Here is a 17050-nt window from a genome sequence, read left to right on the forward strand (position 1 = left end):
GCAACCCACTGCTAAATTGTGCTTCGTGGCTGTTTTTTTTATAAAATCACTTAATCAAATCTAACTCTGATTACATCAGAGAAGGCCAGGTACCCTACACCATAAGAGGTGGTTTGAAATTTTTACTTGTCTACTTAAAGATCACCAAAATCTGATAACGAGGTCAATTACGTACCTAGGTGGGATTGAACCACCAACCTTTTGGTTAACAACTGAACACGCTAACTGTTTGCGCCTCAGAGACACTTTGCGAAAGTACATACTGACAAAGGTTAATAAGCATTCATCTAGAACGTTTCCTAGAAAAACTTTAAAAAGTCAATAATCTGGAGAGTTTTTGTAAGATGTTCCTTCCATCAACCAATGAAGAAACACATTGGTACTTTCCCATGATGAGTGAGTGCTTCAGGATCTCTTGCACTTACATGTGCAGCAAAGGACTACAATGGAAGCATGCTGGGCCTATAACCAAGAGGTAGGCAGATTGTAACTGTCCTCTGCTATATGCATTTTTTTTGTTAATTAAAGTAATCCAAAACTGGGATTGATATTTTGGCTCTTTTATTTTTACTTAAAGTACAATAACTTTTACCGTTTTAATTTGTTTTAATAGTATATTGACAGTATTGTTTTCTTTCAAAAATCCACTTAATTTTCTTTACCCTATTATTAAAATGGTAATTGACAAAAACAAACTACATTGTCACCAGAAGAGCAATACAAAATGTACAAGTGATATATTAAAATCATCTTTTCAGCTTGAATTTCAATGATGCATTGAGGTAACGATTTTGTGAGAAACATCTTCACCCTTAAATAAAGATTTTCTTAATTCCCTACCTGTGTGCTAATTAGATATCACCTTGTTTTCACATTAAACAGACTTCCACATGAGAAAGCAGCAAGGATGCAGTGGCTTTAATGTTTCCTGGTGTCAACCTGTATTATTTCAGTAGACATTGAAATGAGGATGCATCTTGCTGCCTTTCCAATGAAGCAAGTTTAATTTAGTAATAGGTTAAAAACCATCCCTACAAAGGTGTTAATCAGAGACTTGGCTTTGTGGACACTTTTCAGAGAACAAATTTGTTAGCATAAAAATAAAGCCAGAAAATGAAGAGCTGTTTAATCACTCAATTGGATTTTTCTGCCAGCATTTTTCTTTTTCTCTGCAACCCACTGCTAAATTGTGCTTCCTAGCTGTTTTTTTATAAAATCACTTAATCAAATCTAACTCTGATTACATCAGAGAAGGCCAGGTACCCTACACCATAAGAGGGGGTTTGAAATTTTGACTTGTCTACTTAAAGATCACCAAAATCTGATAACAAGGTCAATTTTGTCCCTGGGTGGGATTGAACCACCAACCTTTTGGTTAATAGCCTTATACACTAACTGATTGCGCCACAGCGACACTTTTCAAAAGTACATACTGACAAAGGCTAATAAGCATTCATCTAGAACGTTTCCTAGAAACATTTTAAAAAGTCAATAATGTGGAGAGTTTTTGTAAGATGTTTCTTCCATCAACCAATGAAGAAACACATTGGTACTTTCCTATGATGAGTGAGTGCTTCAGGATCTCTTGCACTTACATGTGCAGCAGAGTACTGTAATGGAAGCATGCTGGGTCCATAACCCAGAGGTAGGCAGATTGAAACTATCCTCTGCTATATGCATTGTTTTTATTAATTAAAGTAATCCAAAACTGGGATTGATATTTTTGCTCTTTTATTTTTACTTAAAGTACAATAACTTTTACCATTTTAATTTGTTTTAATAGTATATTGACAGTATTGTTTTCTTTCAAAAATCCAATTAATTTTCTTTACCCGATTATTAAAATGGTAATTGACAAAAACAATCTACATTGTCACCAGAAGAGCAGTACAAAATGTACAAGTGATATATTAAAATCATCTTTCCAGCTTGAATTTCAATGATGCCTTGGTGCAACAATTTTGTGAGAAACATCTTCACCCATAAAGAAAGATTTTCTTAATTCCTTACCTGTGTGCTGATTAGATATCACCTTGTTTTCACATTAAACAGACTTCCCCATGAGGAAGCAGCAAGGATGCAGTGACGTTTATGTTTCCTGGTGTCAACCTGTATTATTTCAGTAGACATTGAAATGAGGATGCATCTTGCTGCCTTTCCAATGAAGCAAGTTTAATTCAGTAATAGGTGAAAAACCATTCCTACAAAGGTGTTAATCAGAGACTTGGCTTTGTGGACACTTTTCAGAGAGCAAATTTGTTAGAATAAACATAAAATCAGAAAATGAAGAGCTGTTTAATCACTCAATTGGACTTTTCTGCCAGCATAGTTTTTTTTCTCTGCAACCCACTGCTAAATTGTGCTTCCTAGCTGTTTTTTATAAAATCACTTAATCAAATCTAATTCTGATTACATCAGAGAAGGCCGGGTACCCTACACCTTAAGAGGGGGTTTGAAATTTTGACTTGTCTACTTAAAGATCACCAAAATCTGATAACAAGGTCTATTACGTCCCTCTGTGGGATTGAATCACCAACCTTTAGGTTAATAGCCATACACACTAACTGATTGCGCCACAGCGACACTTTGCAAAAGTACATACTGACAAAGGCTAATAAGCATTCATCTAGAACGTTTCCTAGAAAAACTTTAAAAAGTCAATAATCTGGAGAATTTTAGTAAGAAACACATTGGTACATTCCCATGATGAGTGAGTGCTTCAGGATCTCTTGCACTTACATGGGCTATTAACCAAAAGGTTCCCACCCAGTGATGTAATTGACCTTGTGATCAGATTTTGGTGATCTTTAAGTAGACAAGTCAAAATTTCAAACCCCCTCTTATGGTGTAGGGTACCTGGCCTTCTCTGACGTAATCAGAGTTAGATTTAATTAAGGTGCGCAAGGGCATAGAAGGGAGCGGTTTAAGTAAAAAAGAAGTGGAAACAGACAGCAAACTAGGCTGGAGAGAGACCTGAGACAAAGAGATCTGAATTATACTAGAGCCGACCAGGGGAAACACAAATTATGCAGTCAAGTTTCCCACATTTGGGGAAATCGCAGGAGCAGCACACCCAGAGTGCAATGGGTGAGCCTTTCCCTGGGAGAAGCACCTTCATGATCATAGTATCTCACCTGGCAGGTAAGTAGGAGTTGGGCTAGAGCTGGGGAAGGTCGCTGCTCGGGTACCCCCCTGTCAAGTGAAGGAAATCCAACTGAGGCAGCACAAGGGAACTCTCGAAAGAAGAACAAGGCTAGAGGAAGATCTGAGTCAAAGAAATCTGACTTTTACCAGAGCTGACCAGAGGAAAGCACAAACACAGTCCCCCACTACCACCAGGAAACATTAACGCCACTGCATCCTTGCTGCTTTCTCATGTGGAAGTCTATTTAATGTGAAAACAAGGTGATATCTAATTAGCACACAGAAAAGAAAATTAAGTGAATTTTTGAAAGAAAACAATACTGTCAATATACTATTAAAACAAATTAAAATGGTAAAAGTTATTGTACTTTAAGTAAAAATAAAAGAGCAAAAATATCAATCCCAGTTTTGGATTACTTTAATTAACAAAAAAAATGCATATAGCAGAGGATAGTTTCAATCTTTCTACCTCTGGGTTATGGGCCCAGCATGCTTCCATTGCAGTACTCTGCTGCACATGTAAGTGCAAGAGATCCTGAAGCACTCACTCATCATCGGAAAGTACCAATGTGTTTCTTCATTGGTTGATGGCAGAAACATCTTACAAAAACACTCCAGATTATTGACTTTTTAAAGTTTTTCTAGGAAACGTTCTAGATGATTGTTTATTAGCCTTTGTCAGTATGTAATTTTGCAAAGTGTCGCTGTGGCGCAATCAGTTAGTGTGTATGGCTATTAATCAAAAGGTTGGTGGTTCAATCCCACCTAGGGATGTAATTGACTTTGTTATCAGATTTTGGTGATCTTTAAGTAGACAAGTCAAAATTTCAAACCCCCTGTTATGGTGTTAGGTATTTAGACTTCTCTGATGTAATCAGAGTTAGATTTGATTCAGTGATTTTATAAAAACAGCTAGGAAGCACAATTTAGCAGTGGGTTGCAGAGAAAAACAAATATGCTGGCAAAAAAATCCAATTGAGTGATTAAACAGCTCTTGGATGGTTTTTCACCTATTACTAAATTAAACTTGCTTCATTGGAAAGGCAGCAAGATGCATCCTCATTTCAATATCTACTGAAATAATACAGGTTGACACCAGGAAACATTAACGCCACTGCATCCTTGCTGCTTTCTCATGTGGAAGTCTGTTTAATGTGAAAACAAGGTGATATCTAATTAGCACACAGGTAAGGAATTAAGAAAATCTTTATTAAAGGGTGAAGATGTTTCTCACAAAATCGTTGCCCCAATGCATCATTGAAATTCAAGCTGGAAAGATGATTTTAATATATCACTTGTACATTTTGTATTGCTCTTCTGGTGACAATGTAGTTTGTTTTTGTTAATTACCATTTTAATAATCGGGTAAAGAAAATTAATTGGATTTTTGAAAGAAAACAATACTGTCAATATACTATTAAAACAAATTAAAATGGTAAAAGTTATTGTACTTTAAGTAAAAATAAAAGAGCAAAAATATCAATCCCAGTTTTGGATTACTTTAATTAACAAAAAAAAATGCATATAGCAGAGGATAGTTTCAATCTGCCTACCTCTGGGTTATGGACCCAGCATGCTTCCATTACAGTACTCTGCTGCACATGTAAGTGCAAGAGGTCCTGAAGCACTCACTTATCATGGGAAAGTTCCAATGTGTTTCTTCATTGGTTGATGGAAGAAACATCTTACAAAAACTCTCCACATTATTGACTTTTTAAAATGTTTCTAGGAAACGTTCTAGATGAATGCTTATTAGACTTTGTCAGTATGTACTTTCGCAAAGTGTCGCTGTGGCGCAATCAGTCTGTGTGTATGGTTATTAACCAAAAGGTTGGTGGTTCAATCCCACCCAGGGACGTAATTGACCTTGTTATCAGATTTTGGTGATCTTTAAGTAGACAAGTCAAAATTTCAAACCCCCTGTTATGGTGTAGGGTACCTGGCCTTCTCTGATGTAATCAGAGTTAGATTTGATTCAGTGATTTTATAAAAACAGCTAGGAAGCACAATTTAGCAGTGAGTTGCAGAGAAAAAGAAATATGCTGGCAAAAAAATCCAATTGAGTGATTAAACAGCTCTTCATTTTCTGGCTTTATTTTTATGCTAACAAATTTGTTCTCTGAAAAGTGTCCACAAAGCCAAGTCTCTGATTAACACCTTTGTAGGGATGGTTTTTCACCTATTACTAAATTAAACTTGCTTCATTGGAAAGGCAGCAAGATGCATCCTCATTTCAATGTCTACGGAAATAATACAGGTTGACACCAGGAAACATTAACGCCACTGCATCCTTGCTGCTTTCGCATGTGGAAGTCTGTTTAATGTGAAAACAAGGTGATATCTAATTAGCACACAGGTAAGGAATTAAGAAAATCTTTATTTAAGGGTGAAGATGTTTCTCACAAAATCGTTGCCCCAATGCATCATTGAAATTCAAGCTGGAAAGATGATTTTAATATATCACTTGTACATTTTGTATTGCTCTTCTGGTGACAATGTAGTTTGTTTTTGTCAATTACCATTATAATAATAGGGTAAAGAAAATTAATTGGATTTTTGAAAGAAAACAATACTGTCTATATACTATTAAAACAAATTAAAATGGTAAAAGTTATTGTACTTTAAGTAAAAATAAAAGAGCAAAAATATCAATCCCAGTTTTGGATTACTTTAACAATAAAAAATGCATATAGCAGAGGATAGTTTCAATCTGCCTACCTCTGGGTTATGGGCCCAGCATGTTTCCAATGCAGTACTCTGCTGCACATGTAAGTGCAAGAGATCCTGAAGCACTCACTCATCATGGGAAAGTACCAATGTGTTTCTTCGTTGGTTGATGGAAGAAACATCTTACAAAAACTCTCCAGATTATTGACTTTTTAAAGTTTTTCTAGGAAACGTTCTAGATGAATGCTTATTAGCCTTTGTCAGTATGGAAGTTTGCAAAGTGTCTCTGTGGCGCAATCGGTTAGTGTGTTTGGTTATTAATAAAAGGGTTGGTGGTTCAATCCCACCCAGGGATGTAATTGACCTTGTTATCAGATTTTGGTGATCTTTAAGTAGACTAGTCAAAATTTCAAACCCCCTCTTATGGTGTAGGGTACCTGGCCTACTCTGATGTAATCAGAGTTAGATTTGATTAAGTGATTTTATAAAAAAACAGCTAGGAAGCACAATTTAGCAGTGGGTTGCAGAGAAAAAGAAATATGCTGGCAGAAAAATCCAATTGAGTGATTAAACTGCTCTTCATTTTCTGGCTTTATTTTTATGCTAACAAATTTGTTCTCTGAAAAGTGTCCACAAAGCCAAGTGTCTGATTAACATCTTTGTAGGGATGGTTTTTCACCTATTACTAAATTAAACTTGCTTCATTGGAAAGGCAGCAAGATGCATCCTCATTTCAATATCTACGGAAATAATACAGGTTGACACCAGGAAACATTAACGCCACTGCATCTTTGCTGTTTTCTCATGTGGAAGTCTGTTTAATGTGAAAACAAGGTGATATCTAATTAGCACACAGGTAAGGAATTAAGAAAATCTTTATTTAAGGGTGAAGATGTTTCTCACAAAATCGTTGCCCCAATGCATCATTGAAATTCAAGCTGGAAAGATGATTTTAATGTATCACTTGTACATTTTGTATTGCTCTTCTGGTGACAATGTAGTTTGTTTTTGTCAATTACCATTATAATAATAGGGTAAAGAAAATTAAGTGGATTTTTGAAAGAAAACAATACTGTCAATATACTATTAAAACAAATTAAAATGGTAAAAGTTATTGTACTTTAAGTAAAAATAAAAGAGCAAAAATATCAATCCCAGTTTTGGATTACTTTAATTAACAATAAAAAATGCATATAGCAGAGGATAGTTTCAATCTGCCTACCTCTGGGTTATGGGCCCAGCATGTTTCCAATGCAGTACTCTGCTGCACATGTAAGTGCAAGAGATCCTGAAGCACTCACTCATCATGGGAAAGTACCAATGTGTTTCTTCGTTGGTTGATGGAAGAAACATCTTACAAAAACTCTCCAGATTATTGACTTTTTAAAGTTTTTCTAGGAAACGTTCTAGATGAATGCTTATTAGCCTTTGTCAGTATGTAAGTTTGCAAAGTGTCTCTGTGGCGCAATCGGTTAGTGTGTTTGGTTATTAATCAAAGGGTTGGTGGTTCAATCCCACCCAGGGATGTAATTGACCCTGTTATCAGATTTTGGTGATCTTTAAGTAGACAAGTCAAAATTTCAAACCCCCTCTTATGGTGTAGGGTACCTGGCCTTCTCTGATGTAATCAGAGTTAGATTTGATTAAGTGATTTTATAAAAAAACAGCTAGGAAGCACAATTTAGCAGTGGGTTGCAGAGAAAAAGAAATATGCTGGCAGAAAAATCCAATTGAGTGATTAAACAGCTCTTCATTTTCTGGCTTTATTTTTATGCTAACTAATTTGTTCTCTGAAAAGTGTCCACAAAGCCAAGTGTCTGATTAACATCTTTGTAGGGATGGTTTTTCACCTATTACTAAATTAAACTTGCTTCATTGGAAAGGCAGCAAGATGCATCCTCATTTCAATATCTACGGAAATAATACAGGTTGACACCAGGAAACATTAACGCCACTGCATCTTTGCTGTTTTCTCATGTGGAAGTCTGTTTAATGTGAAAACAAGGTGATATCTAATTAGCACACAGGTAAGGAATTAAGAAAATCTTTATTTAAGGGTGAAGATGTTTCTCACAAAATCGTTGCCCCAATGCATCATTGAAATTCAAGCTGGAAAGATGATTTTAATATATCACTTGTACATTTTGTATTGCTCTTCTGGTGACAATGTAGTTTGTTTTTGTCAATTACCATTTTAATAATCGGGTAAAGAAAATTAATTGGATTTTTGAAAGAAAACAATACTGTCAATATACTATTAAAACAAATTAAAATGGTAAAAGTTATTGTACTTTAAGTAAAAATAAAAGAGCACAAATATCAATCCCAGTTTTGGATTACTTTAATTAACAAAAAAAATGCATATAGCAGAGGATAGTTTCAATCTGCCTACCTCTGGGTTATGGACCCAGCATGCTTCCATTACAGTACTCTGCTGCACATGTAAGTGCAAGAGGTCCTGAAGCACTCACTTATCATGGGAAAGTTCCAATGTGTTTCTTCATTGGTTGATGGAAGAAACATCTTACAAAAACTCTCCACATTATTGACTTTTTAAAATGTTTCTAGGAAACGTTCTAGATGAATGCTTATTAGACTTTGTCAGTATGTACTTTCGCAAAGTGTCGCTGTGGCGCAATCAGTCTGTGTGTATGGTTATTAACCAAAAGGTTGGTGGTTCAATCCCACCCAGGGACGTAATTGACCTTGTTATCAGATTTTGGTGATCTTTAAGTAGACAAGTCAAAATTTCAAACCCCCTGTTATGGTGTAGGGTACCTGGCCTTCTCTGATGTAATCAGAGTTAGATTTGATTCAGTGATTTTATAAAAACAGCTAGGAAGCACAATTTAGCAGTGAGTTGCAGAGAAAAAGAAATATGCTGGCAAAAAAATCCAATTGAGTGATTAAACAGCTCTTCATTTTCTGGCTTTATTTTTATGCTAACAAATTTGTTCTCTGAAAAGTGTCCACAAAGCCAAGTCTCTGATTAACACCTTTGTAGGGATGGTTTTTCACCTATTACTAAATTAAACTTGCTTCATTGGAAAGGCAGCAAGATGCATCCTCATTTCAATGTCTACGGAAATAATACAGGTTGACACCAGGAAACATTAACGCCACTGCATCCTTGCTGCTTTCGCATGTGGAAGTCTGTTTAATGTGAAAACAAGGTGATATCTAATTAGCACACAGGTAAGGAATTAAGAAAATCTTTATTTAAGGGTGAAGATGTTTCTCACAAAATCGTTGCCCCAATGCATCATTGAAATTCAAGCTGGAAAGATGATTTTAATATATCACTTGTACATTTTGTATTGCTCTTCTGGTGACAATGTAGTTTGTTTTTGTCAATTACCATTATAATAATAGGGTAAAGAAAATTAATTGGATTTTTGAAAGAAAACAATACTGTCTATATACTATTAAAACAAATTAAAATGGTAAAAGTTATTGTACTTTAAGTAAAAATAAAAGAGCAAAAATATCAATCCCAGTTTTGGATTACTTTAACAATAAAAAATGCATATAGCAGAGGATAGTTTCAATCTGCCTACCTCTGGGTTATGGGCCCAGCATGTTTCCAATGCAGTACTCTGCTGCACATGTAAGTGCAAGAGATCCTGAAGCACTCACTCATCATGGGAAAGTACCAATGTGTTTCTTCGTTGGTTGATGGAAGAAACATCTTACAAAAACTCTCCAGATTATTGACTTTTTAAAGTTTTTCTAGGAAACGTTCTAGATGAATGCTTATTAGCCTTTGTCAGTATGGAAGTTTGCAAAGTGTCTCTGTGGCGCAATCGGTTAGTGTGTTTGGTTATTAATAAAAGGGTTGGTGGTTCAATCCCACCCAGGGATGTAATTGACCTTGTTATCAGATTTTGGTGATCTTTAAGTAGACTAGTCAAAATTTCAAACCCCCTCTTATGGTGTAGGGTACCTGGCCTACTCTGATGTAATCAGAGTTAGATTTGATTAAGTGATTTTATAAAAAAACAGCTAGGAAGCACAATTTAGCAGTGGGTTGCAGAGAAAAAGAAATATGCTGGCAGAAAAATCCAATTGAGTGATTAAACTGCTCTTCATTTTCTGGCTTTATTTTTATGCTAACAAATTTGTTCTCTGAAAAGTGTCCACAAAGCCAAGTGTCTGATTAACATCTTTGTAGGGATGGTTTTTCACCTATTACTAAATTAAACTTGCTTCATTGGAAAGGCAGCAAGATGCATCCTCATTTCAATATCTACGGAAATAATACAGGTTGACACCAGGAAACATTAACGCCACTGCATCTTTGCTGTTTTCTCATGTGGAAGTCTGTTTAATGTGAAAACAAGGTGATATCTAATTAGCACACAGGTAAGGAATTAAGAAAATCTTTATTTAAGGGTGAAGATGTTTCTCACAAAATCGTTGCCCCAATGCATCATTGAAATTCAAGCTGGAAAGATGATTTTAATGTATCACTTGTACATTTTGTATTGCTCTTCTGGTGACAATGTAGTTTGTTTTTGTCAATTACCATTATAATAATAGGGTAAAGAAAATTAAGTGGATTTTTGAAAGAAAACAATACTGTCAATATACTATTAAAACAAATTAAAATGGTAAAAGTTATTGTACTTTAAGTAAAAATAAAAGAGCAAAAATATCAATCCCAGTTTTGGATTACTTTAATTAACAATAAAAAATGCATATAGCAGAGGATAGTTTCAATCTGCCTACCTCTGGGTTATGGGCCCAGCATGTTTCCAATGCAGTACTCTGCTGCACATGTAAGTGCAAGAGATCCTGAAGCACTCACTCATCATGGGAAAGTACCAATGTGTTTCTTCGTTGGTTGATGGAAGAAACATCTTACAAAAACTCTCCAGATTATTGACTTTTTAAAGTTTTTCTAGGAAACGTTCTAGATGAATGCTTATTAGCCTTTGTCAGTATGTAAGTTTGCAAAGTGTCTCTGTGGCGCAATCGGTTAGTGTGTTTGGTTATTAATCAAAGGGTTGGTGGTTCAATCCCACCCAGGGATGTAATTGACCCTGTTATCAGATTTTGGTGATCTTTAAGTAGACAAGTCAAAATTTCAAACCCCCTCTTATGGTGTAGGGTACCTGGCCTTCTCTGATGTAATCAGAGTTAGATTTGATTAAGTGATTTTATAAAAAAACAGCTAGGAAGCACAATTTAGCAGTGGGTTGCAGAGAAAAAGAAATATGCTGGCAGAAAAATCCAATTGAGTGATTAAACAGCTCTTCATTTTCTGGCTTTATTTTTATGCTAACTAATTTGTTCTCTGAAAAGTGTCCACAAAGCCAAGTGTCTGATTAACATCTTTGTAGGGATGGTTTTTCACCTATTACTAAATTAAACTTGCTTCATTGGAAAGGCAGCAAGATGCATCCTCATTTCAATATCTACGGAAATAATACAGGTTGACACCAGGAAACATTAACGCCACTGCATCTTTGCTGTTTTCTCATGTGGAAGTCTGTTTAATGTGAAAACAAGGTGATATCTAATTAGCACACAGGTAAGGAATTAAGAAAATCTTTATTTAAGGGTGAAGATGTTTCTCACAAAATCGTTGCCCCAATGCATCATTGAAATTCAAGCTGGAAAGATGATTTTAATATATCACTTGTACATTTTGTATTGCTCTTCTGGTGACAATGTAGTTTGTTTTTGTCAATTACCATTTTAATAATCGGGTAAAGAAAATTAATTGGATTTTTGAAAGAAAACAATACTGTCAATATACTATTAAAACAAATTAAAATGGTAAAAGTTATTGTACTTTAAGTAAAAATAAAAGAGCACAAATATCAATCCCAGTTTTGGATTACTTTAATTAACAAAAAAAATGCATATAGCAGAGGATAGTTTCAATCTGCCTACCTCTGGGTTATGGACCCAGCATGCTTCCATTACAGTACTCTGCTGCACATGTAAGTGCAAGAGATCCTGAAGCACTCACTCATCATGGGAAAGTACCAATGTGTTTCTTCATTGGTTGATGGAAGAAACATCTTACAAAAACTCTCCAGATTATTGACTATTTAAAGTTTTTATAGGAAACGTTCTAGATGAATGCTTATTAGCCTTTGTCAGTAAGTACTTTTGCAAAGTGTCACTGTGGCGCAATCAGTTAGTGTGTACGGCTATTAACCAAAAGGTTGGTGGTTCAATCCCACCCAGGGACGTAATTGACCTTGTTATCAGATTTTGTTGATCTTTAAGTAGACAAGTCAAAATTTCGAAAACCCCTGTTATGGTGTAGGGTACCTGGCCTTCTCTGATGTAATCAGAGTTAGATTTGATTCAGTGATTTTATAAAAACAGCTAGGAAGCACAATTTAGCAGTGGGTTGCAGAGAAAAAGAAATATGCTGGCAAAAAAATCCAATTGAGTGATTAAACAGCTCTTCATTTTCTGGCTTTATTTTTATGCTAACAAATTTGTTCTCTGAAAAGTGTCCACAAAGCCAAGTATCTGATTAACATCTTTGTAGGGATGGTTTTTCACCTATTACTAAATTAAACTTGCTTCATTGGAAAGGCAGCAAGATGCATCCTCATTTCAATATCTACTGAAATAATACAGGTTGACACCAGGAAACATTAACGCCACTGCATCCTTGCTGCTTTCTCATGTGGAAGTCTGTTTAATGTGAAAACAAGGTGATATCTAATTAGCACACAGGTAAGGAATTAAGAAAATCTTTATTTAAGGGTGAAGATGTTTCTCACAAAATCGTTGCCCCAATGCATCATTGAAATTCAAGCTGGAAAGATGATTTTAATATATCACTTGTACATTTTGTATTGCTCTTCTGGTGACAATGTAGTTTGCTTTTGTCAATTACCATTTTAATAATCGGGTAAAGAAAATTAATTGGATTTTTGAAAGAAAACAATACTGTCAATATACTATTAAAACAAATTAAAATGGTAAAAGTTATTGTACTTTAAGTAAAAATAAAAGAGCAAAAATATCAATCCCAGTTTTGGATTACTTTAATTAACAAAAAAAATGCATATAGCAGAGGATAGTTTCAATCTGCCTACCTCTGGGTTATGGACACAGCATGCTTCCATTAGAGTACTCTGCTGCACATGTAAGTGCAAGAGATCCTGAAGCACTCACTCATCATGGGAAAGTACCAATGTGTTTCTTCATTGGTTGATGGAAGAAACATCTTACAAAAACTCTCCACATTATTGACTTTTTAAAATGTTTTTAGGAATCGTTCTAGATGAATGCTTATTAGCCTTTGTCAGTATGTACTTTCACAAAGTGTCGCTGTGGCGCAATCAGTTAGTGTGTAAGGCTATTAACCAAAAGGTTGGTGGTTCAATCCCACCCAGGGACTTAATTGACCTTGTTATCAGATTTTGGTGATCTTTAAGTAGACAAGTCAAAATTTCAAACCCCCTGTTATGGTGTAGTGTACCTGGCCTTCTCTGATGTAATCAGAGTTAGATTTGATTAAGTGATTTTATAAAAAAACAGCTAGGAAGCACAATTTAGCAGTGGGTTGCAGAGAAAAAGAAAAATGCTGGCAGAAAAATCCAATTGAGTGATTAAACAGCTCTTCATTTTCTGGCTTTATTTTTATGATAACAAATTTGTTCTCTGAAAAGTGTCCACAAAGCCAAGTATCTGATTAACATCTTTGTAGGGATGGTTTTTCACCTATTACTAAATTAAACTTGCTTCATTGGAAAGGCAGCAAGATGCATCCTCATTTCAATATCTACGGAAATAATACAGGTTGACACCAGGAAACATTAACGCCACTGCATCTTTGCTGTTTTCTCATGTGAAAGTCTGTTTAATATGAAAACAAGGTGATATCTAATTAGCACACAGGTAAGGAATTAAGAAAATATTTATTTAAGGGTGAAGATGTTTCTCACAAAATCGTTGCCCCAATGCATCATTGAAATTCAAGCTGGAAAGATGATTTTAATATATCACTTGTACATTTTGTATTGCTCTTCTGGTGACAATGTAGTTTGTTTTTGTCAATTACCATTTTAATAATCGGGTAAAGAAAATTAAGTGGATTTTTGAAAGAAAACAATACTGTCAATATACTATTAAAACAAATTAAAATGGTAAAAGTTATTGTACTTTAAGTAAAAATAAAAGAGCAAAAATATCAATCCCAGTTTTGGATTACTTTAACAAAAAAAAAATGCATATAGCAGAGGATAGTTTCAATCTGCCTACCTCTGGGTTATGGACCCAGCATGCTTCCATTACAGTACTCTGCTGCACATGTAAGTGCAAAAGATCCTGAAGCACTCACTCATCATGGGAAAGTACCAATGTGTTTCTTCATTGGTTGATGGAAGAAACATCTTACAAAAACTCTCCACATTATTGACTTTTTAAAATGTTTCTAGGAATCGTTCTAGATGAATGCTTATTAGCCTTTGTCAGTATGTACTTTTGCAAAGTGTTGCTGTGGCGCAATCAGTTAGTGTGTAAGGCTATTAACCAAAAGGTTGGTTGTTCAATCCCACCCAGGGACTTAATTGACCTTGTTATCAGATTTTGGTGATCTTTAAGTAGACAAGTCAAAATTTCAAACCCCCTGTTATGGTGTAGGGTACCTGGCCTTCTCTGATGTAGTTAGATTTGATTCAGTGATTTTATAAAAACAGCTAGGAAGCACAATTTAGCAGTGGGTTGCAGAGAAAAATAAAAATGCTGGCAGAAAAATCCAATTGAGTGATTAAACAGCTCTTCATTTTCTGGCTTTATTTTTATGCTAACTAATTTGTTCTCTGAAAAGTGTCCACAAAGCCAAGTATCTGATTAACATATTTGTAGGGATGGTTTTTCATCTATTACTAAATTAAACTTGCTTCATTGGAAAGGCAGGAAGATGCATCCTCATTTCAATATCTACTGAAATAATACAGGTTGACACCAGGAAACATTAACGCCACTGCATCCTTGCTGCTTTCTCATGTGGAAGTCTGTTTAATGTGAAAACAAGGTGATATCTAATTAGCACACAGGTAAGGAATTAAGAAAATCTTTATTTAAGGGTGAAGATGTTTCTCACAAAATCGTTGCCCCAATGCATCATTGAAATTCAAGCTGGAAAGATGATTTTAATGTATCACTTGTACATTTTGTATTGCTCTTCTGGTGACAATGTAGTTTGTTTTTGTCAATTACCATTTTATTAATAGGGTAAAGAAAATTAAGTGGATTTTTGAAAGAAAACAATACTGTCAATATACTATTAAAACAAATTAAAATGGTAAAAGTTATTGTACTTTAAGTAAAAATAAAAGCTAAAATATCAATCCCAGTTTTGGATTACTTTAATGAACAAAAAAAAAATGCATATAGCAAAGGATAGTTTCAATCTGCCTACCTCTGGGTTATGGGCCCAGCATGCTTCCATTGCAGTACTCTGCTGCACATTTAAGTGCAAGAGATCCTGAAGCACTCACTCATCATGCGAAAGTACCAATGTGTTTCTTCATTGGTTGCTGGAAGAAACATCTTACAAAAACTCTCCAGATTATTGACTTTTTAAAGTTTTTCTAGGAAACGTTCTAGATGAATGCTTATTAGTCTTTGTCAGTAAGGACTTTTTGCAAAGTGTCTCTGTGGCGCAATCTGTTAGTGTGTTCAGCTATTAATCAAAAGGTTGGTGGTTCAATCCCACCCAGGGACGTAATTGACCTTGTGATCAGATTTTGGTGATATTTAAGTAGACAAGTCAAAATTGCAAACCCTCTCTTATGGTGTAGGGTACCTGGCCTTCTCTGATGTAATCAGAGTTAGATTTGATTAAGTGATTTTATAAAAAAACAGCTAGGAAGCACAATTTAGCAGTGGGTTGCAGAGAAAAAGAAAAATGCTGGCAGAAAAATCCAATTGAGTGATTAAACAGCTCTTCATTTTCTGGCTTTATTTTTATGATAACAAATTTGTTCTCTGAAAAGTGTCCACAAAGCCAAGTATCTGATTAACATTTTTGTAGGGATGGTTTTTCACCTATTACTAAATTAAACTTGCTTCATTGGAAAGGCAGCAAGATGCATCCTCATTTCAATATCTACGGAAATAATACAGGTTGACACCAGGAAACATTAACGCCACTGCATCTTTGCTGTTTTCTCATGTGGAAGTCTGTTTAATGTGAAAACAAGGTGATATCTAATTAGCACACAGGTATGGAATTAAGAAAATCTTTATTTAAGGGTGAAGATGTTTCTCACAAAATCGTTGCCCCAATGCATCATTGAAATTCAAGCTGGAAAGATGATTTTAATGTATCACTTGTACATTTTGTATTGCTCTTCTGGTGACAATGTAGTTTGTTTTTGTCAATTACCATTTTAATAATAGGGTAAAGAAAATTAAGTGGATTTTTGAAAGAAAACAATACTGTCAATATACTATTAAAACAAATTAAAATGGTAAAAGTTATTGTACTTTAAGTAAAAATAAAAGCTAAAATATCAATCCCAGTTTTGGATTACTTTAATGAACAAAAAAAAAATGCATATAGCAAAGGTTAGTTTCAATCTGCCTACCTCTGGGTTATGGGCCCAGCATGCTTCCATTGCAGTACTCTGCTGCACATTTAAGTGCAAGAGATCCTGAAGCACTCACTCATCATGCGAAAGTACCAATGTGTTTCTTCATTGGTTGCTGGAAGAAACATCTTACAAAAACTCTCCAGATTATTGACTTTTTAAAGTTTTTCTAGGAAACGTTCTAGATGAATGCTTATTAGTCTTTGTCAGTATGGACTTTTTGCAAAGTGTCTCTGTGGCGCAATCTGTTAGTGTGTTCAGCTATTAATCAAAAGGTTGGTGGTTCAATCCCACCCAGGGACGTAATTGACCTTGTGATCAGATTTTGGTGATATTTAAGTAGACAAGTCAAAATTGCAAACCCTCTCTTATGGTGTAGGGTACCTGGCCTTCTCTGATGTAATCAGAGTTAGATTTGATTAAGTGATTTTATAAAAAAACAGCTAGGAAGCACAATTTAGCAGTGGGTTGCAGAGAAAAAGAAAAATGCTGGCAGAAAAATCCAATTGAGTGATTAAACAGCTCTTCATTTTCTGGCTTTATTTTTATGATAACAAATTTGTTCTCTGAAAAGTGTCCACAAAGCCAAGTATCTGATTAACATTTTTGTAGGGATGGTTTTTCACCTATTACTAAATTAAACTTGCTTCATTGGAAAGGCAGCAAGA

General features: G+C 35.0%; 1 non-coding gene across 1 annotated transcript; it reads right to left on the reverse strand.

The window, feature by feature from the left end:
- Window positions 1–2986: 2986 nt before the first annotated feature.
- LOC135004009 (U1 spliceosomal RNA) lies at window positions 2987–3149 on the reverse strand. The gene has a single exon (XR_010204885.1). It is a non-coding gene; the product is annotated as a U1 spliceosomal RNA (small nuclear RNA).
- Window positions 3150–17050: the final 13901 nt, after the last annotated feature.

The sequence above is a fragment of the Pseudophryne corroboree genome, unplaced genomic scaffold (genome assembly GCF_028390025.1).
Source record: "Pseudophryne corroboree isolate aPseCor3 unplaced genomic scaffold, aPseCor3.hap2 scaffold_191, whole genome shotgun sequence".
Classification (NCBI taxonomy): domain Eukaryota; kingdom Metazoa; phylum Chordata; class Amphibia; order Anura; family Myobatrachidae; genus Pseudophryne; species Pseudophryne corroboree.